The 23,177-nt window shown below is 46.9% G+C and overlaps 1 protein-coding gene across 1 annotated transcript in view; it reads left to right on the top strand.

Moving 5' to 3' along the window:
- Window positions 1-3,828: 3,828 nt before the first annotated feature.
- Window positions 3,829-23,177, top strand: part of ADGRF5 (adhesion G protein-coupled receptor F5) — a 99,377-nt gene continuing 80,028 nt past the window's right edge. Inside the window, exon 1 of the mRNA XM_043591601.1 lies at window positions 3,829-4,034. The gene's annotated coding sequence lies outside the window, so the exon portion shown is untranslated. The remainder of the gene's footprint in view (window positions 4,035-23,177) is intronic.

Here is a 23,177-nt window from a genome sequence, read left to right as displayed (position 1 = left end):
TAACGTGCCTTGCCTGTGTCTTGCCCGCGAGCAGGTCCATGGGACCATGGATGAGTCACTGTTTTGCACATGCGTGTTTGGCAGGGACGGGAGAGACAGCTGGTGGCTTTCACAAGAACGAGGGCATGATGGTTCACAAGATGTTTCCTGGAAGCATTGGTAGAGGGAGAAGGAGGGAGGGGCGGAGAGGTCTGAGCAGCAACCTTGAGGTCGGGGACTCAGAAGAGAAATCAGTAAAAATGTGTTTAGCAATGTTGCTGGTACTGTTAGGCACAGCCTCCTCGTCCCCCTAATCCTCAAGAAGATTTCAGTCGGGAGCTATGGTTCACCTTTGGGCCTTTTGGTGTTTAGATATGTGAGTTTTGTCTTTTTCAGTGTGTCCTCGTAATAAAACAGGAGCCAAAAAAGTCCAATTTTATTTGGGCTGTAAGAGGATGGACCTCATGGAACCCTGGCTCCTGGGATGGAGTTTGGGCCCCAGGCCCGTCCCTCCCCCGCAGGGACTTCATGTCCTCTCATGGGTGAGCTCCCCTCACTCTCTGTCTCTCTCCACTCTCCTCTCTCTTGCTGTTGTTCTCTTCTCCCCTCAGTCCCCCCAGATCCATGAAGATTTGGGGGTTGTGAGGCAAAGACCCCGTGCAAAGTGCGTGGAAATTTTACTTCCTTGTTTCAAGTGACCAACAAAGACTGACTTGTACCTGTTTGACCTAAGTTCAGATTCTTTTAAAAAAATTTTTAATGTTGCATTCATTCTTGAGAGAGAGAGAGCAAGACAGTGTGTGAGCAGGGAAAGGGTAGAGAGAGGGAGACACAGAATCCGAAGCAGGCTCCAGGCCCTGAGCTGTCAGCACACAGCCTGACACGGGGCTTGAACCTACAAACTGTGAGATCATGACCTGGGCAGAAGTTGAACGCTTAGCTGATGGAGCCACCCAGGCTCAACCCTAAGTTCAGATTCTTATAGGAGGTAGTGTAACTGCCTCCGCGGGGTCAGTGTCCCCCCTGCTCCAATCCGTGTGGCCACAGCAGGGCAGCGTGAAGGGGTGGAACAGGGTCACGGGCACATGCATGGATGGAGGCGTCCATCTCTGTGGATGGGAGGTTGGGTCTCAGAAAAGGGAGGTACAGGTCAGCTGGATGTCTTCTGATGTTTAGAAAACATGGTTTGATTTGTTAGGGAGCTAAGAAAGTCATGGGCATCAGGAAGGGACCACGGAGCCTGCCTTGGGTGCTCTGTTTCTGGATGAAACGCTGGCCTGGCCAGTCATTTTCCTGTCGTCCCCTCCACCCCTCTGGTTTCCAGCCTTTGCTGGATCCTTGTGCTTCTTGCCACCTCATCCGTCTTTCCCTGCCTCCCTCTCTCTTCCTCCCGCATTCCCCTCCTGTCCCCTGTCCTCTCCTTTTTCCCACCTGCGTGGCCTTCACTACCTCTTTGCTCACCTCTATCCAGCATCTTCCCATTTTCCTTCGCCCTTACCAACTTTGATCCTCATGGCTGGCCTGTCCAAGGCTTCGTTTTCTCAACAGAGGTCATTTCCAACCCATAACATAGTCCCTGTGAGAACGGGGATGGCCAGCACATGACAAACAGGCATCTTAATGAACGTTGCACCACAGCACATGTGAAATTGCTCTGCTCTGCAGGAGTTTAAACCGTGAATAAAACCTTAACGACAACCTTACGTTTTCTTCTGAGTCTATGTTTTTCCCTCTCCCTAAAGGGGGACAACCATAATGAATAATGCTCCTGCTCATACTCAACGTACACAAATTCCCCCCTCCTGGGCCCCGGGTCCAGGATAAAACAGACATAGTCTACAACCTTGCAGTTTCTAGTGCAGCTGCGAGGGGTGGGGGCCGGGTGGACACCAGGCGGGTCTTCGGCACTTTGCGAGAAGCATGGTTTACCGAGGGAGAAAACCAAGGGGGCCCAGGAAGCAGAAAAATGTTACCTGGAGGACGTGAGATTTGAAGGGTTGGGGGTCCGGGGAGGACATTCTTCATAGGTTTCCCAGCAGTGAGGAAAGGTAGGGCAGGAGGGAAGGAGAAGGGGGCGAGTGTGGTGGCGGTGGGCGCTGAGGTGAGGTAGGAGAGGTTAGTGCGGAAGGGGCCGGAAGCTAGGCCGAAGTGTTTGGCCTTAGGTCCTAGGCTACAGAGAAATTTTAAGCATGTGAATCCTATCCTGAGGACTGCACTTGAGGGAAATTTGTCTGACTGCGAGGTGGAGAACAGATTGGAGGGGAGTCAAAGGTCTGCAAGTAGACCGCTGGTGTGGTTTTAACTCAGTGATGCATTCTCCGTCACCCCCCGTACCAGTCTCCGGGTGCACGGCATTCGAGGGCTGACTGTCACCCCTCGGGAAAACATGCCTACAGCCCAGGCCTCTTGATAACTCAGCTGGTTAAAACCAACACGCGCAGTTTCAACCTTCTTTCCGTAGCCAGGACTGGCTTCGTGGGCATACAAGCTGTAGAGTTGCATAGAGCCCCTATCAAAAGGGTCCTTGTATTTGGCTCTATGTTCTGCTGTCACTATCTTGAAATCCTTTTTTTTTAAATTTTATTTATTTATTTATTTTAAAAAAAATTTTTTTTCAACGTTTATTTATTTTTGGGACAGAGAGAGACAGAGCATGAACGGGGGAGGGGCAGAGAGAGAGGGAGACACAGAATCAGAAACAGGCTCCAGGCTCTGAGCCATCAGCCCAGAGCCTGACGCGGGACTCGAACTCACGGACTGCGAGATCGTGACCTGGCTGAAGTCGGACGCTTAACCGACTGCGCCACCCAGGCACCCCATTTTTTAAAAAAAAATTTTTTTTTTCAACGTTTATTTATTTTTGGGACAGAGAGAGACAGAGCATGAACAGGGGAGGGGCAGAGAGAGAGGGAGACACAGAATCAGAAACAGGCTCCAGGCTCTGAGCCATCAGCCCAGAGCCTGTTTATTTATTTATTTTTTTGGGGGGGGGGTGGGGTACAAGCAGGGGAGGGTCAGAGAGAGACAGAGAGGGAGAGAGAGAATCCCAAGCAGCCTCTGCGCTGTCAGGGGAGAGAGAGCCCGACATGGGCTCTCGAATCATGAACCATGAGATCACGACCTGAGCCAAAGTCAAGAGTCAGATACTTAACGAACTGAGCCACCCAGGTGCCCCACTGTCTTGAAACCCTTAATTTTTGGATAAATGGCCTCGCGGTTTCATTTTTGCATTGAGCCCCTCAAATTATAGAGGGTGTTCTGCTTCCAGCAGTCTGGGGATGGCAGCCTTCAGGTAATTCTTTAAACCCTGAAGCAAAAGGGCCTGGGACTTTCGGAGTTGTCCCATGATTAGACACAGAATGTCACCAGCATTTCCAAAGACAGAAAGGAGAGCGTCTTCCCCTATGCTGGCAAACAGACTCTTCCAGGCCTGCTCTGAACTGTCTTCCTTCAATGGCTCTGTAACACATCTGGACCGTGGCCAGAAAATGCTTCGGCTCAGTGGGAGAGGATGAGGGCATTCTTGACTTTTTCAGAGTTAAACACTTGGAGAAACTTCAGGAAGAAAGCACTTGATAAAAGGTAAAGCTAGCTGGCCCCTCAGCTCCCTGCCTGTTGCTCTGCTCATTCACACTTTTCTTGGGTCTTAGCATGTTTATTCTCCTCTTCCCAGTGGCCAAAGGACAAGTTTAAATTTCTTATTTCCTCTAGGGAGCCTGGAGAAAGGCAACAGGCACCAAATACAGGAAATCATGTGGAGAGGATCTCTTATTTATTATGGTTCCCATATTACTTCCCCTCCCCCAGCCTCCGCCCCCACCTCCAGCCATACTCAGTCTTCCAGCTTTTTCCTGCAGCAGGAGGACAGAAGGCAGTTCACCTCTGCTCCCTAAGGTCTGTGTGAGTCCCGAGGATCTGAAGTCTGGTCTTGTGAAACCCCACCCTCCTGTGGTTGTGCGAACTCACCCTTGAGTTACACCTCACTTAAGAGGTTCCCAGGAAGATCTCCAGTACAGGGTCAAATTTCAGGAGCCTGCAAGCCACAGAAGAGAAAGGTAGGTCCCTGAATTATTTTGCTCTGTCTTGACGTGAATCAAGGTGCTCTGAAGTAGATATGTATGTCCATATTGCTTCTCTAGCTGGCTGTGTGTTTTCAACATGTGGGTCTTGCTGAGACTGCCTGATGACTGGACCGTGAGAAAAAATTGTGAGTGGGGAGATGACATTTGGGTTTCTTGGTTTTTTGGTTTTTGTTTTGAATGTGAACACATTTGGATAAAGAATGCCAACTAGCACGAGACAGAAAACGTGAAGCTGATTCTTATTTTCTTTGGAGGGCACATCTCATTAGAAGTTGCATTGTTTTGGCTTCCGCATAAAGGGGAAAAGCTTACCACCTGCCTTTTCTTTTCAAATCATAGACCCCTACCATGTTTTGTTGTTGTTGTTGTTGTTTTTACTTCTTTCTGAGTTTTGGGGGTTTTGTTGGGGGGGGGGGTTAAAAATGTACCAGAGTTTACAGAGGATTTTCTGACAGAAATAGAAATAGATGTTTCTAATTTAGGGTATCTGTAAGTCATAAGTAAATGAATAAGCATTTTGTTCAGGATCTGGTGGACTTCCCTGTTATTTTCCAGATTTTGCTATGAAACAATTGCTCTCTCTGTGGTCTCCTGAAATTAGATGCAAGCAGTGACAATGTCTGTCAAGTGATGGCCGAGAGGCTGATTTTACTGACTCCGTTGTGATAATTGTCTGCAAGGATGGTGCTCACCCCTGAACTGGTTGCTTTTGCTGGTCACTACTGACAGTCCAGATGATGTGTGAACTGAGACTTGGAGAAGGGTCAGGTTTTATTCAAATAACACTACATATTTCTCTGGATTTTTTTTTTTTTTTTGCTTTTTATGTTTTTAGTGTTTCATTTTTGTCATCACAACCAGCCCTTCCTCTGGGAGAAATAAATTATGGTGACTTCACAGAATATCAGCCAACGTTAACTGTTCTTCCCAAAGCTTCTTTAGTTCAGATGCTCATAATTTCTTGCACTTAGGAATTCTACCTCAGCACAGTCTCCCTCCATTCCATCCTGCATATCTTGCCACAGAGGTCTGTGGGAAATGCAGTTCTGACAATGTCACTCTCCTCAGTGAAATGTTTCCTTTGCACCCCATTGCTACCTAAGGGGTAGTCCATTCTGGGACCAGCTGCATCACACATCACCTGGGAGCTCGTTAGAGATGCAAATTCTCCATTCCCTCCCCAGACTTAGTGAATCTCTATTGTAACCAGGTCCCTGGGTGATTCATAGGCACATTACAGTCTGAGAAGCCCCGACCTAAGGAAGGCAGAGAAGACCTTCAAAGTTTGTTGCTTTTCATCCCGTCCATTAGTCTTTCTGGTTGTACTGAACACCTTCTGTTTCCCCAATATGTGAGAGCTCTAAAGCCTACTTACATTTCTGTGTGCTGTGTGTCCAGGAGGCTGCCATTAATCCCCTCTACCCAGCTGCCATTGCGGCCTGATTAGTTACCCCTTCCTACCCCTCATCCAGTCCTCCGCAGACCGAGCGTCTCTCAAGTCTATGCCTTTATGGCACTTGGTGAAATGCTTCTGTCATAGCCCTTAGCACACTAAATTATGGTTGTGTGCTTATTTGCATCCATGAGGGGTTATTGGTCTTTTATTTCTGAAGCTATAGCCCTTGAAACCATGCCAGGTGTATACCGTGTGTTCAATCAATGTTTACTGAATTCACGAACAAATGAATGAACAAATAAATGGATATATTGTTTGAAGAACCCAAATTAGTAACCAGACTGAGGTCTAAAGTGTACGGTTTTCCAAGGAGATTGCCAAGCCCCACAACATTTTGCCCTGCTATCTTTTACGAGATTTTGCTGAATTCGTTTTTTCCACCAAGGATTTTGAGTACCTACTATGTGCCATACCTTCCGGAATCTATTTCTTTACGTCTCTGTGGGCAGGCTCTCCCATTAGGTGTTTCTCTACCTGTGCCCCTCCTCCTCCACCACTCCAAGTCAGAGACTTACTCGGTTTTCAGCAACTATGTGCTGAGCACCTTCCACATATCAGGCACTGCGCTATGTGGTAAGGATACGATGGCAAACAACACAGATGCGAATACTGCCACCATGAAGCTCCCCGTACAGAGGACACGTTCTTTATTATTCTCTATCCCACTTCTTCCTGAAAGGGATTAAGAAAAAGTGAAAGTCCGATCTGTAATAAATATTGGCATATGCAGGTGAAGGCATTGGGCACCAGAAGGCAGTGTGATTTAGCAGAAAGAAAGCTGGGCTGGGCTTTAGTCCTGATTTAGTCCTGCACCTGTAACTCACTTACCATATGAACTCGGGTGGGGCCACATCCATTTTCTGAAACTTGATTTTCTCAAACGGTGAGCAGGGCACAGAGCTCTAAGGAGGAGAAGCTCTTGCTTTCATGAGAGGCTCCAGGGAGCCTATGCACTCACCTTCTCTCATGCTGCATGGTTATTTGAAGGGCAACGCTGACAAAGAAGAGCTCTTAAGGGAGTCATTGCATTACTGTGCCATGTGCTCGGCCATCAGGCACAGTGTGGCAATAGTTCCTAGGGAGCAGTGCCCTGCAGCTTAAAGAAACCCATTTGGCATTAGTTGCTGGGTATAGAGCTGCCTGAAGTAGGGCAGCTGAGGAAGGGGGCCATATCGTCCTCAGGCAATCTCTCTTTTTGGAAAGCAGCCAGAAGAAGGGAAGACTGTAGCTCTATCAAGCAGTGAAGGAAAAATCTAAAAGCTTAAAGACAGATAGCCCATCCCTGACCCCCACTGTGGCACAGCTACAAGGATTCCCTTTTTCTTTTTTTTCCACCCAAAGATGTATGTCTTAACCATATTTCACCTAGAATCAGATGTTGTGCAGGACATCGTAGCCTTTGTCCCCATAGTTTGCGCTTTCATGGGATGCGTGGACAGCTGGGAGGAAAGAAATACCTCCTCTTTGTGCCGCAGACACAACCACCGTCTGAAGCAAACCGCTTGGGTAATCTCGGGTAATGACTCTTTCCTTCTTCAAGCCTTCTTGTCTTGCTCCATCATCATCTGGAGCTTCCAAAGGAAATGCCGCCCAGACTTTCTGAATTCCTTCTTGCTTCTTGTCACTCATGCACCTCTTTGCTTCCATACTCCCTGCACACACACACACACACACACACACGCACACGCACCTTGTCTGCAGTTGCCTTTCAGGAGCCAGAGTGTTTTCTGCTGGTCATTTCCTAACCTCTCCAGGGAACTTGACTCTCTAGCAGTAAACACAAGTTACTTACTTGCAACAAAAGGGATATCAACCTACATACGAGATTCCTAATGACCTGTCAGCAGTCTTACAATGTACCTAAGATCAACCCTGGCCTGAGATCAATACCTGGTCAACATTTCTTGTTTAATCAGAGGCATGTGGTGGGCTACAAAGAGGCGGCCCTGGTTTTGGGTCCCCCTTCTGCCACTTTTTAAAATAAGTGGCTGTATCTTGTCAAGGCTTAGTTTTGTTTCTGAAAATGCAGATAATCTTTGGCACACAAGGTTGTAAAGATTCATCGGCTTCAGTATCGAATATGTCGCCTCGAGAAATACATCAGATCTTGAAAGAGGAGGCTGGCCAAGATGGTGAAAATGAGAAAATTGTCATTTGCAGATTGGTTGAAGGAACCAGGAGATATTCGAAGTACAAAGTTGCCCTTGCAGCATGTGAAGGTTGCTTTCAAATGCTTAAAGATCGCTCTATGTGCGAAAAGAAGTCAACGGAAGGCCGATGAGTGGAAATTATAGGGCCACGAGTTTTAGTTCCACGTGTGGAAGGGCTTACCCACCATCAGGACTTTCTGAAACAGGGTGGACTGGCTGTCTTGCGGTGTGGTGAACGCCCTGTCCCAGGCAGTATGCCAGCACCCTGGAGGCCCCCGGCTGGGGTGTTCCCAAAGGGATGCCCGCACTGGGTGGAGTCCGGGTGATGACCTCTCGGTCCTTCCTGCTCAAAGCCACCAGGAGTCTTGTGATGTCAGGGCCCCAGCCCAAACCACCAAAGGAGGGTTGCAAAAAAAAAAAAAAAAATCATCAGGCTGGAGAGTGATCTTAGCTGCATTTTCATTAGTTAGCTCTACACATCTGCAGCGATCGTTTCTAAATAGGGCCTTTGCCACAACAATAGAGCTACGGTGGACGTCCAGGAAAAAACACAAAAAAAGAAATGAGAACAATGAGGTGGGAAAAGTTCACCTCAAACCGCTCTTCTTGGGTTACTCGGTAACTAGATTGTGGGTTACTTCTTGGGCTGCAAACACATTCTTATTTGATGGAAAATTGCCACATTCTGGTACTTTTCCCGCCAAACTAGGGTCAGGCAAGTAACAGCAAGACTCAGGGCTTTGTCTCCGATCTCTGCTTTATCTATAAAATAGAAACACTACTCTATGAATATGTATTCTTAGCTATTCAGAAATCTAATTTTAAGTGCAAACTAAGTGCTTCTACTCTCCTCTAAATTGCGGGGACCACAAGCAGAATACTCGACTCTTAGGAAGAGAGGAGAACTGGGGCTGTCTGCCTGCTCTGAGTTGAGGTCTTTAGCCCATCTTTCCACCCATCTTTCCTTTGCTAAACGAGCCACAGCTGATAACAGCCTCTCTGCCAGTGAAGGACCCCGAGACTTAGGGCAGGGAGAATTTCGCTTAGGTGGGTCCTGTGTGTTTGCATCATCTATGGCTGGGTGGCCCTAGGCTTCTTTGCTAATACTTTATCCTTCCTGCACTCAGAAGAACTGGCTGACATGTGGTTTTGAACCCTCACATCTTCTGCAGTCACTTATGCAGCAACTCAGTATGCTATGCTTCTTCCGTCTTGTCGTGGAGTCACAGAACAAAAGGACAGTGGTCCTTCCAACAGAAATGGGTGTCAGAAAATGCTAACGTTTTGTCAAATCAAGATGAAACCGTGATATATTTTATTCTCCAGGTTTACCTAAAGGCTTGCTTTCTTAAAAGCCAAGTGAAAAATAGAACTCTTTGAAATATAATCAACTGTGCATGGCAAAATCATAGAAGCCCATGCAGACCAGTGTGTTTATTTTTAGATGCACATCAGCCTGGCCAGCATAGCAAAGCAACTGTCTAATGTCCAAGCTATGGCCCTGGGAATTTCCTCTAACAAGGCTGTGTTTCCGTGCATTGTTACAGTACAAAGGGCAGGAGGCCTGAGTGGAAGGCTCATGGTAACCCCGCCCAGAGAGAGATCTGGAACCTGTCATTCCCTTCGTCTACATGGTCCTGAATGCCGGGGTCAACATGGAGGTCGCCCGCCAGCTCTGGGCAGATGCAAATGAATAGACATGTATGATTATTTCATCTAAAAATACCCCAGAGATCAGTGATGGCATTTCAGAAATAAAGACTCAGCTTTCTATTGGCAACTGAGGATCTAATCCTCACCTGTGCCATGAGGTGGATTCTGGTCTAGCCCAGAAACAGGGATGTCCTTCAAAGATCCTGCATTTGACTGCATTTAGTAAAGGGGTTGTCAAGCATATTATAGTAAAAAAAAGTTGGGGCACCTGGGTGGCTCAGCCGGTTAAGTGTCCGACTTCGGCTCAGGTCATGATCTCACACTTTGTGAGTTCAAGCCCCGCGTCAGGCTCTGTGCTGACAGCTCAGAGCCTGGAACCTGCTTTGGATTCTGCATCTCCTTCTCTCTGCTCAGCTCCATCTCACACTCTGTCTCCGTCTCTCTCTCTCTCTCTCTCTCTCTCTCTCTCTCTCTGTCTCTCTGTCTCTAAAATAAATAAACATTAAAAAAATTAAAAAAAGAAGATATTTTGAAAAAAAGCATCCATGTACATACATACAGCTACATACACACACACGTACAGAGAGCAGGTGATCAGAAATCTATCTGAATCACCGGGATCTTTGCTATTATCCTAGGGCCAGTTTCTGTTCCTTGATTTATTCATCTACAAAATGGATGCAACAAACCTCACATCCTATTAGTTTGGGGAGGAATAAGGTGCAATATCACAAATAAACTGACTCAAAGTAGACTCTGGCTCAAGGTTTTGCATTCGGGGCCTAATATGCTTTGAGCTTCTGACAAGAAATGACTAAAACTATTGACCATCAAGTCTGGAGGGCTTTTCGTTGTGGCTGTTTTGGAGGTCACTGTTTAGTTTTTGTTTTATCCTTTATTATCTTTTTTGCCACTACAGAGAGAGAAGCCATTAGGTTTCTTACTTCATTGACACATTTTGCTAGTAGAGTTTTTATCTCTTGTCAGGCTGTCTCTACAACCGGAGAAGGTCACTGCATTAGTACTCAAGGTTGCAACACTCAAAAGTTGTGTCTGGGGTCACTAGGGACGATGAAGGAGTAGGTCTCAGGTCTGTGCAGGGCGGTCCATGGCCACTCTGTGTGGGGTCTGTGACCTGCAGGCTAGCAGCCCATGTGGGGACGAGGCCCCTGTACAATCAGGCCCGAGGGGCAAGGAGACCCGCACGTACGAATAGTAGTCCTGGGCAGGGATCCTTGGGCTCAGCCAGTAGGTGGATGTCCAGGCCCCCTCCAGGCCCGCAGGGGCAGGAAAAGGTGTTCTAACTCTTTGGTGAAAATGCAAGAATGTTGTCAAAAACGCCTTTATGGATTGTTTTGTTTGCGAATGTTTATTATCAGACACCCCCTCAGGGGTTCACAGGGCAGGTTGCGAATGTCCGAAGTGGGGCCTGGGAATTTCCTTCTACAAAGGCTGTGCTTCCTCTCTTTGTTAATCCTCAGAGAACAAGTGGAAGCATTACTAGAGATCCTAACTTAACCCTTTCTCCTGCCCACCACTCCTGTGTCCCCGCATCACAGAAGAGTCACGTTTCCAGCCTTCGAAGAAGAAGAAAGATTTCATACTTGGGGTGTGTGTGTGCACCTGCAGGTGTGTGTGTGTGTGTGTGTGCGCGCGCGTGTCAGTGTGCATGTGTGGGGGTGGAGGAAATAGGTGATAAAGCACAAAACATCTTATCTGAAAAGCTTTCATTCAGTATCACAGCATGCACGCAGTCGTTGTTCAGACCCGGGGAAATGTTTGCTTTCTTTACCATATATGCCTTACAGAAAAATGCTGACCCGATTTCAGTTCCCTGCCCCCAGGGTAGGACCCGCCTAGCATGACAGCTGCTGTTCTTGTTTGGAGTCTGCTTACTGGCTCATGCAGGGCACCGTGAGTTGGAATCGTCCAATCAACTAAGTTATTTATTGAGCATTTACTACATACCTAAACCCTACTAGGCACCCAGGGAAAGCAGAAGTTCTGCCGGCAAGAAACTTCAAGAATATATGACAGTTACACATACACACACACATGCACACACGCACACACACATACACGCACTCATATGTTACAAGTGAGGATGCAAAGAATCCAGGTAACTGTATAGTCTAAGTCCAGGGCAATCAAAAGAGATACATGAACCCTCGCCCAGCTGGAGCCTCTAATTATCACTATTTTCACGGTGACTCCTCTGTCCACAAATCTCCAAGCCAAGTGGGTGAGTGCAGGTAGACACAAATGGGTGCCTACATACACACGCACATCACTCCCAGGGGCAGCTCTGCCTTCCCAAAGGAAATAACTCCCTTGCTTTCTCACCACTAATTCCATGAAAGGATCGTTTTCAACACTCAACACTTCCTCCTCCTTTCCTGTCTCAAGAGAAGAGATGACCTTTCCCTGCGTCCAGAAGCCAGCTCTCCTCTCCCTCCCAGGCCCCTCCAGTGGCCTCGGTACTCTCCTCTGTGATTGGCTCTTTCCCATTATTATTGAGTTCTACTCAGGTCCTTCTTTTTTAATTTATTTTTGAAGGAGAGAGAGACAGAGCACGAGTGGGGGAAGAGCAGGGAGAGAGAGGGAGACACAGAATCCGAAGCGGGCTCCGGGCTCTGAGCCATCAGCACAGAGCCTGATGCGGGGCTCAAACTCATAGACTGAGCCACCGACTGAGCCACCCAGATGTCCCTACTCAGGTCCTTCTTAATTCAAAACTACAGGAACAGCAGATCTTCCCCACCCCACCCTCCTCGTTCATCTTCCATTTCTCCTACCAAATAAATTTTTGAAGAATTTTTGATGTGCCTGTCTTCCAGTCGTCACCAACCGCGCACCTTGAAAACTGCTCTGTTCTGTCTTCCCATGTGCCCTCCCCCCGTGCACCTTGAGGAATGCTCTTGCCAGGATTCTCTCTGACCTCAGTGTCCCCGGACACATCTCACTTTGTTGCCCACAGCACTTGTTGACGACCACCGCCCTCAGTCTGGTCCCTGCCTGCTAGGACACTACAGTCTTGCTCTTCCTTCCCTCGCTGGGCCTTCCCAGTCTTCTTTGTAGGTTCCTTTCGGTCTGCTCTCCCTACACCTTCCGGATGGCCATGATCTGGACCACCTTCTCCCCTCCATCTATACCACCTCCCTGCTGCACTCCATTCCTCTGTCTAGAGTCCTCTTTTTTCCCTTCTCTGTCAAGTAAACTACTTGTCCTCCAGAACCCATTTTATTTATTTATTTATTTATTTATTTATTTATTTATGTATTATATTTGATTTGAGAGAGAGCACACATGCAAGCGGGGGAGAGGGGCAGAGGGAAAGAATCTTTATTTATTTATTTTATTTATTTATTTATTTATTTTTTAATTTTTTTTTTTTTCAACGTTTATTTATCTTTGGGACAGAGAGAGACAAAGCATGAACGGGGGAGGGGCAGAGAGAGAGGGAGACACAGAATCGGAAACAGGCTCCAGGCTCTGAGCCATCAGCCCAGAGCCCGACGCGGGGCTCGAACTCACGGACCGCGAGATCGTGACCTGGCTGAAGTCGGACGCTTAACCGACTGCGCCACCCAGGCGCCCCTCTTTATTTTTTTAAATATTTTTATTTATTTTTTGAGACAGAGAGAGACAAAGCATGAGTGGGGGAGGGGCAGAGAGAGGGAGACACAGAATCTGAAACAGGCTCCAGGCTCTGAGCTGTCAGCACAGAGCCCGACGTGGGGGCTCGAACTCACGAACTGTGAGATCGTGACCTGAGCCACAGTCGGACGCTCAGCCGACTGAGCCACCCAGGCCCCCAGAGGGAGAGAATCTTCAGCAGGCTCCACGCTCAGTGCAGAGCCTGATGGAGGGCTCCATCCCACGACCCCAGAATCATGATCCTGAGCTGAAATCAAGAGGTGGACACTTAACCGACTGAGCCACCCAGGCACCCCTCCAATCTATAGAGTTTTTCAAGGAGGCTTGGCAAATCGATTACCTTTTCTAAGCCTCCCTCTCTCAAATGGGAATCGCCAAGTAGTTCACAAATTGTGGTGACAATTAAGTGACATTGTGCAGGAACAATTTTTTGAAAGGCACTCAGCACATACCCTGTGGTGGAGTTGCTTCTCTGCCAGAGCGGTGATTAATAATAACAACAAAATATCATCAATGCCAACCCCTGAGGAACAGGGAGATTAAACTTACATAGCTAGTCAATGGTAGAGCTGGGACTTGAGCCTAGGTACTCTGGTGCCAGAGCCCCTGCTCTTAACCTCTTATAAGCACCTCTAATCATGTGCCGCCTGGAGAATTCATTCATAACAAATGCTGATTGAGCACCAGCCTACTCTATGTGCAACACTGTGCTGAGTCCCAGGCGCACAACAGGAGACAGACAAGGTCCGGCCTTTGGGGTGAGAGTCGGGGAAAGGGGAATCACAGGACAGAGGAAGAACCCACAAATAGACCATTACAGTGCAGTTCAGGAAGTGCTTTGACAGAGTAGTGAGGGGCAGAGGTATACATGCAACCAGGGGGAGTCAGAGGCAGGTTCTTGGAGGGAATGACCTTGACTTGGGCCTTCAAGGACCACGTGGGGGCGTCAGGCAAGTGACACCTGTACCCCAGTGTTTCTCTGAATGTTTTGATATGACAGGCCTAGGCCTGGGAACCAGGCAACAGTATTTTTCTCAAAGTGAGAACCACTATGATAAAAAGAGAGAGAGAGAGAGAGAGAGAGAGAGAGATCATGCTGTATCTCAGTGGTTATTAAACTTTTGTGTGCCTGAAAATCACCTCTGGGGAGCTTGTTTAAACACCAATCACTGGGTCTATCCCCCAGAATTTTAGAATCTGAAGGTCTGAGTAGTCTCAAGAATTGGCATTTCTAACAAAGTCCCGGGTGGTGTTCGTGCTGCTACTGGGAAGAATCTCTGATCATATAGCCAAGAACTTACACAAAATTATTTGGGTCGTTCTTAAGCCGCATTAAAATTTGAAAATTCCTGCCAGGATGCATGACTAAGTCTCTTACTTTCTTTGCTATAATGCTCCTTTAACTTCTAAATATTTCTATAGTTGAAGAAAATTCAATCCAAATATTCCCCATATTCAGGCTCATTTTGCTCTGTAAATGGTTCAAAATACGGTGACTTGTAGGTTTCTTTGGAATTTCAACAATCAACCCTTTGAAACTTCTGTTTGCAAAGCAGGAAGTCACTTGTTGCCCCAAGCAAACACTTAAGTCAAGGGTTTGTCCCTTTGGAGGGCTTTACAGCCTCAGCTTTTAAGCAAGTTTCTCTACCTTTGAAAACAGTTTGAACCTGAGTCTTTATGGGATGGCCTGTGAACAGTGGAAATAGGCGATTGGTGTCTTTGAGTATGGCCAGCTGGCTAAGGCCAACATAGGTCCCAAAGGTTGTTATTTCCTCCTTGAAAGATATGACAGGAAGAGGCTGGGAAACCCAGAATCACCCCCAAACAAAGGAGGGGTGAAAGGGTGGATGGAGAGGAAAGGATCCTGGAAGTTTAATGTTTCCTTTTACTTACAATAAAAAAAAAAAAGGTACATTTTTTACTGTCATGGTCACAAACTAAATTTTTACACCAAAGATCTAGAAGAAAAAGGTTGATGGGAACAATAGCCAGTGGCCAAATGAACAATCATTAACATAAATGAGTGATGAATCAAAGCGAGGCTCCCAAGAGCAGAAATAAAGACAAATCACAGAAAACCAAGTTTCTATGAGGGTTTTATTACCAGCCCAGTAGCTTAAATTCCTCTATCTATAATATTAAAATGCAATTACCATTCTGAATATTTGGAAGCATCTGGACATCCTCATCCATCCAAAGTAGATTCAATTCCATTGACAATCTCGGTTGCAAATGGAAGAAATGGGCTAAATACCCATTTTAAGATTTTTTTTTTATACTACCCTATTTTGCCCCTTCGTTTACCAGTGAAATTAGTTATCAGAGCTGTGCATTCTATATCCTCACAACAAAAGTCAGCATTCACTGAAAATCACTTTTGAGTTATAAACAATGAGCTCAAAGGGAAGTTACTAAAAATAATTGAAATTAACAGAACTATATAAAAAGGAAATAAGCAGAAAATGGCTTTCATTGAGCCCAAGAAACGATACGCTTGCACCAGACTGCTCTATCCCCTCATTTATTTAATTTTCACATAAGGATTTTAGTCAAAGTCTCCCAAATATATCGATTTGGTTGTCTGCTTAGATAGTTGCCCTGAGCCTCCACAAACTCACGGGACAGCCAGTGCTCTCCCATTGCTCGATGTCGTCACCACACCTTTGAGCTGCCTGAGTTATAATCCCTGCCTAGACTCCATCCAGATACCTAGAGCTTGACCACTCAACTGCCCTGTTCAAGCAAGACTCCCACACCTACAGGCAGAAAAGATACCCTAATTAAAGGAGGGAGCAATGAGTCCCTGAGACTTCTGCTTTGATGTGATCTGAAAAATGGAGAAAAATAAGGTGAACTTTGGGGAGAGGAGAGGGCTTACTGTGGAGCTCTTTGTGGTTGAACATAGCTGGTTGTCCCTAGAACAGAAGTGTTCAGAGTTGATCGTATACGAGAGCCACCTAGAGAGCTTGTTAATGATGAAGATTCTGGACTCTATCCTGAGACACTGGAGAAGGTCACATGCAGGGTCTGGAAGCCCTGGTCAGTAGACCCCCAAGAGCTTATCAAGCACTCTCCCCCTGAGAATCACCAGGACCTAGTCTCAGGTGTTGGTTCACATCCACCAAGATGCTCCCTCTTATGGTGAGAAGAGCAGGTATGCTCCAAGGTTTCATCCATGGCTTGGGAATGTAGGGGAGAAAAATGGGTCCCTGGCTGAGTGTGAAAATTGCACTGACAAAGACAACAGGATAAAGCATATACATTTATTTAACATAAGTTTTAGATGATATGGAAGCCTTTCTAAAGAAATGAGGGCCTGAAGAAACAGAACTGAGGGCCTTTGAGCCAGGTATGGTGGTGGATGGAGAGCCATGGAAAGATGTAGTAAGACAGAGTATGAGCCAAGTGTAGTTAAAGGCGGAGACTCAGCAGGGCCTTCTTGCTCAGTCTTCTCAGTGTCCTTCCATCTTGGGTATGGAGGGTAGGGTGTACCTCCTTCATGAGGGTCTTCTCATCTGTTCCAGGGGAGAAGGGCTGGGGAAAATCAAGGGGATCTTCCTGCTTCTGCCATTTTCTCACATTCCTTCAGCCTAAAATATTCAATATGCCAAGATGCCATATTTGGAGGGTACTGAGTCCTGAACTCCATCGAACAACAACTCCCCTCCCGTGGCCTCATCTACTTTGGCAGCAACCCCACAAGTTGCTCACTATCATCAGCCTCCTAGATGTTTGAAAGAACAAAAACTTACAGAAATACACAAAAATTATTTGCCAGTCAACAGTATTCATCAAGGGCTCTCAGAATGTGGGAGGGAGGGAAGCCATCAGGCTCAGCTCTGATTTTCTGCTCATGAAATGGCATGTGGGGGGTGGGATGAGGCCACCAGAAAGGCAGGGAAAGAGAGCACGGTGCTTTAGAAGGCGCCCAGAGCATCATCATTCTTCCAGCAAGAACGTGCTGAGAGAACATTGGAACTTGTCCGGCAGGCTTTCCATGGTTAAAGAGCCTACATGCCTCCCAAACACACAAAACTAGAAATCGTGTTAAATCATGTAAACTGTAAGTCATGTTTATTCAGAAACTACATGTTCTAGAAAACATCTACGGTTGTCAGTACCTCCTAACATCACTTTGGAAATAGGATGGTAACCGATGGAAGGCACTTTGCTTGGGAAGACTGGGACACACGCTCGGAAGTAGAAGCTGTGATTGGTCTGAACTGCTCTGTTTAAGACACATAAGGAAAAAGGACACAGCAGGAAACCCAAAAGCAAGAGGTCTGAGTCTCTGAGGCTAGGTAAGGGTGGGATAAGGGTCCGAAAAGGGATTTTCAATAACATGGAAGAAAGAGGGGCGTGATGCCACCCCCACCAACACACAAGCTCATGTGCATGTGCATACACGTGCGTGCACACACGCACATTTTTTTAAAAAATTTTTTTACTGCTTATTATTTTTGAGAGAGAGAGAGACGCTCTCAAAATTTTTTACTGCTTATTATTTTTGAGAGAGAGAGAGAGAGGCTCAAGCAGGGAAGGGGCAGAGAGAGAGGGAGACACAGAATCGGAAAGCAGGCTCCAGGCTCTGAGCGCTCAGGACAGAGCCCGACGTGGGGCTCGAACTCACGAACCGTGAGATCATGACCTGAGCTGTAGTCGGCCGCCCAACCGACTGAGCCGCCCAGGCGCGCCCCTCCGCCCCCCACCACACACACACTTTATTGCGCTGGGCTCTATGTTTCTACATAGCGTTTTTGCTCCTCTGATATATAACTTTTTTTTTTTTTTCTGGTCTATATTAAAAAGAAATGACATCGTCAAAGGCTACTTGAAAGAGGTAGAGGCAGTTAAGTCAACAGGGCACCAGCAGCATCAAGAAGACCTTGGTTGCCTCCCCTGGGGCACGAAGGGGCAAGAAGGTTGATGTTGGGGTGTCAGAGGAGACTGGCGACATCTGTGGCTGGGGCGGAGGGAGCTCCCCAGAACTGGGCTGAGGGTGAGGGAACACAGCCTCCTGCCAAAACTGCAGCCCGGCAAGGAAAGGAGGGAGCAAGTAGCTGGCTCCCCTCTCTTTCCATCCTGCAGCCTTCTGCTGGGATTTCCCACCCTCCCGGGCCTGCCATCCCCTTCTGAGATGACAAGGCACCACGAGGTGTGGGGTCGGCCTCCGGGGCACACAGCAGGGCAGCAAAGGGCAGAGGGGGACCTGGAGGCTTGTCAGCACTCCTCCCCAACTAGAATGCGAACTCAGGGACAGCTGTTATAGTTATCTTTTCTATCCTTGACTCCAGGGTCTAGGTTAGTGTCTGGTTTTCATACATATTTGCTGAATGAATGAATGAATGAATGAACGACGCATGACTTAGAAGAAGAGACATACGAAAAGAGGGTTTCAGCCATGACGTAGAGTGCGTGATGCGAATCCACACAACGCCGCTATCACCGTATTTAAATCCTTCCTTGCATGTAATGCTTCCGTGGGAAGGGATATTCTGAGGGGCAGGTGCCACAGGCAGCAGACCCAGAAGAACAGAATGAGAAGGATACCTGGCATCTGATCCCACACGTATCATAGTAGTAAGTTATCCCGAAGTTCACTTTATGCGTTTCTAAATCTTGCTCTACGGGCAGCTAGGTTTGACTAACAACAGATGGGCCCCAGCGCTCTCCATCCAGCAGCACAACCACGATGTTCTGAGGGTCGTGCTCCAGGCCCCGCAGATGCTAGAGTCCCGGGAGGGCTCAACCCCACCCGAGGCAGGACACGGGGCCTCGGCCATGAGGCCGCTGTGCATTCCATCCTCTCCAACTCAGCTCGGAGACTGAGTTTCTTGCCTCTAAAATAGGACAACAGTGGCTCCTCCCTTAGGCAGTTGTGAGGCTCCCTCGGGGCTCGACCCACTGCCTGACAGGGTGTAAACACTTAGTAGTAACCAGAAGGATCGATTCTTGTGCAAGACGTGGTCTCTAATCTTGAGAGAGGTGTGGAAAGTGCTGCAGACGCTCTGCTCTCTGTGCGTGTTCTCGATTAGAGACAGGGGGTCAGGAGGTAATAGGACAGCCCGTCCCAGAGGACGGCTTCACCCCTGTCCTCAAGCAGGGCTTCCTGCTTCCTTCCTTTAAGTCAAGTGAAGCTGAAGCTGGTTTCCCTCTGACCCCTGATCAGAGCCACACACTACCTTTTTTTTTTTTTTTCAGGTGGCCTGGGGGCCTTAGAACTGTATTGAGAAAGAGGAGGGTGCAGCTCTTCCTTCCTCTGCTCAGGGAGAGGTTTCCAGATGGAGCTGAAGTGAGGAGCAGGTTGAGGCCTTGGGACAGGCATCCTGGGATTCACATGGCCTTCCCTCTCCAGCTCTCCTCCACTTCCGTTCGCTCGTGGCTTCCTCCACCCCCTGTGGGTCTGTATCCCCGACAGGGCTGCTTCAAGTTCAACCAGATGAGGCTGGTGAACGAAGAGAGAACGGGCGATCCTCTGACGCCGGGTCTCCCGGGGCTTGCGTGACGAACTTACAAGAAACCCTCTGGAATGGGTAGCCCCCGAGGGCGGGACGTGGTGACAGGCCCCCCGGGCTGTAGGCAGCAAGGTGGCACACTATCTGTAGAGAATTTAAAATCATTAACGAAACCAACGAAAAGCCTTTAAAAAAGCTATCGACACACACCAGCGATTTCAAACGATGTCAGTGACGAAAGACTCTTCCTAAAAGGTCTTCTGTTGGTCTAAGTTCTGAACAATGGCCACCGTCCCTGGTGAATTTCAGCAATATAAGCTCCTAATTATATTTTCATTCCTTATTTTTCAATAAAGATTGTATTCTACATAGAACCTACTTTAGAAAACTCTGTAAGAGAGTGACTCCTGACACAAAGGGACTCAGCTACATGTGCTTCTTCCAAAATAACTTCCTTGTAACTGTCTGAGCTTGTTTGAAGTGTCTCTGGCCCATGGACATGACACGTCCTTGTCTTTGAACAGAGATTAAAAGTGAACAAGGTTGGGGCGCCTGGGTGGCTCAGTCGGTTGAGCTTCCAACTTTAGCTCAGCTCATGATTTCACGGTTCTTGAGTTCGAGCCCCACATCGGGCTTTCTGCTGTCAGCACAGAGCCTGCTTTGGATCCTCTGTCCCCGTCTCTCTCTGCCTCCTCCCCTGCGTTCACTCTCTCTCTCAAAAATAAACAAGCCTTAAAAAAATGAACAAGGTTAACGGGGTGGTTGTATAGACAAAGAAACTGAATGGGAGTCGCTTCAATTCTGTTACTCTACGGGACCGCACTGAGTTTTTATTCGTGTTTAAAACTTAAAACAGTGAAGCCGAGTGCAGACTGCAGATTGCACTCTTTTCATCTGGTAGATACAAATTTTAGTTCCCCTTGAAATGTTGTATTGAACTTTAATATTTTCAAGTGAAACGTTTTCTTTTCTTAGTTGTGTTTTTTTTTTTAATTTTTTTTTCAACGTTTATTTATTTTTGGGACAGAGAGAGACAGAGCATGAACGGGGGAGGGGCAGAGAGAGAGGGAGACACAGATTCGGAAACAGGCTCCAGGCTCTGAGCCATCAGCCCAGAGCCTGACGCGGGGCTCGAACTCACGGACCGCGAGACCGTGACCTGGCTGAAGTCGGACGCTTAACCGACTGCGCCACCCAGGCGCCCCTTTTCTTAGTTGTTTTAAATCTGAATAATTTAATCAAGAAAGTACGGATTATTACTGAAAATAATGTTCTCCTCTAAAAGAGGGAGGGGCCAGTGAAAGATCTGGTCCGGAAATCAAACATGCTGGATGTGCCCAGGGTCCAGAATGCCCTGAGCTGGCTACTACCTCTTCTCTCTGGTTTCGCAATGCGGAGAAGGAGGAGTGTGGCATGGGTGTACGTGTGTGTGCGTGTGTGTTTGTGTATTAGTGGGTTTAGGGAACCAATTCTCTCTTGGTCATTTCTTGGTTCCTGGAAAATGTTGATTTAAACATAGAAATATACTCAAATATTATTCTCGGTAGTGCACACAAATAATCCCGGGACAGGCACCTGATGTATAAGGTGGCTCTGGCACTTAAGAAAGGACAGTGCGGGAGCATTTCTAACTTACTAGTAAGTGATCCAAAGACCAGAGGTCATTCATAAGAGGGCCCATATTTGGTGAGAGCCCAGCAGGTTCAAATAGAGAGTCCCAGGCAGAAGTGCACCCTAACTGTGTATACACGCTGTCACGTAAAGCACAAAGCTCAGATCTCAATGGCCCTAAAAATGGAAAATTGAACATTAGAGGAATTCAGGAAAAGACTAAAAATAATATGTGGTTTTCCCTCTCTTAACGTTCCAAGTCAAATGAAGCAAACATAAGGGGTGAGGACCTGGAATAATCATGTCCTTGTTGATATGTAGCTGTGTTTTGTGTGCTATGTATGAGGTCTAAAAATAGTTTCGTGGTGCCTAGAGGCTTATTCTGATTTACAGAAGTAAGGTATTTGGGAGATGTCTTGAACTTGGAAACCTAGACCCCGCGTTGTCCTGGGATGGACCATGGAGCTGTGGAGAGATGGGCAGCTTCCATGAATTAGGGTGACAATGTGCCCGATGGTAGGCCACTTCAAAGGGCAGTAGCAGCCTCCATGAGCACGTTTCCCCTAATGTCTTACCCATCTATTTCTGAAAAAACTCAAAAAGTGCAGGCTGGAACCCAGAGCAACTCAACTACCGGGCCAACTAGAAGGTCAGACAGACTCTCGGTTTGCCATAATGGTATGAAATGGGAACAGATCGGTGAGTAAACAGGGTGCCAAAGCGATGCCATATCCGTGGCTTAGATTCGGGGACATGGGGAATTTAATAAATCTACTATTAAGCCACTCGAAGTGAACAACTGATGGTTTTCCCAACATTAAAACAAACAAGTTGTTTTGAACAGGAGCCATTTGACTGAGTAGTAGGGGTGATATCTGGAAATTATGTGTCCTTACCATTTTCGTTAAAAGTAATTCACTACAGGTGACATAAAACGTGGTGTCCTTGGTCTAACAAGATCTTGCTAACTATGGAATATTTGGGTTTCCCGGAGCTCTGTCATTTTTCAGCGTTCTGCATCTCTATGCTTTTAAAAGGCACATTCTTCCTTTCCCCAGGGAGTTTAACTTAAGAAGCTCTGATTAATTTTCATTTGTGATTCATTTTCCATTCTCAACACTGCTGCCCCCAATTTTATGCTTCTCCTCAACGGGGCTGAGTTTCAGAGTCTTTGTTGTTCTCCACAGACACAGGCGTCGACCAGTCTCTTTCCGATTTCTTTCTCAAGCAAACACTGTCATTGTGCCTGACGTATTATATATTCTTGAAAGGGCATTTAAAAAGGATGCGTTATTCTTTTGAAGAATTGAGAGAAGTGTTAGTTCAGAGCCATAACTGTTAGATGTGAAGCAGAAGCTGAGAGCAGTGACTCTGGAGGAGGTGAGATGTATACTTGGGGGGAGGGGTGGCAACTTTTGCCACAGAGTGGCCTTCTCTGGTTGACCAGAGCTGCTATTGGCCTATTAGTGTTACCTTCATATTGCGGGTCTTGGACATTTTATTGAGCATCTGTTATGTGCCAGGGATTTCTAGCCCTACCTCAGAAATTACTTCCACTGTTTGGCTAAGATGATGGAGTACCTTCCCTTTCGTGTAGATGGGCTCCTGTAACCCTATTAACAAGCAGGGAGTCATGCAGGGGGCATTAGTGTGCACAGTGTATTAGCAAAACCATGCTGTGACCTTGCCTTTGGAAGTACTGAATCCCCTGATGGTGTGTATCTGGCCAGCTGAAAAAGACAGGATGATAAAACCAATCTCCTCTTGGTCGGTTTGTTCGTTAGGCAAATATTAATTGAACACCTACCATGTTCCTTTTCACAGTTACCTAGTATTTTAGTTCATATTTTCTTTTATAATCCCATCTGTAAGTTAGTCATTTTTTACTAATAATTTTTAAAACTAATAGTTTAAAGATAGTTCTTAAACTTTCAGTTCTTGAGTGTTCAATTTCCCTCTTTCTTAAATACATCCTTAACCTAGGTACATGGATGCCATATGAGTAAAATTGAGGGAGTCTGTGAACTTGAATGAGAAAGTACCTTTATTTTCACTAACCCCTGATTGAAATCTAGGACTTCCTTTAATTAGAAACGTACACAGCACATCACTGTAGTATTCGCTGTACGTACGA

Source organism: Prionailurus bengalensis, chromosome B2 (genome assembly GCF_016509475.1).
Source record: "Prionailurus bengalensis isolate Pbe53 chromosome B2, Fcat_Pben_1.1_paternal_pri, whole genome shotgun sequence".
Classification (NCBI taxonomy): Eukaryota; Metazoa; Chordata; class Mammalia; order Carnivora; family Felidae; genus Prionailurus; species Prionailurus bengalensis.
The sequence above is the reverse complement of the archived record's forward strand: the minus strand, read 5'-3'. Positions and strand labels throughout refer to the sequence as shown.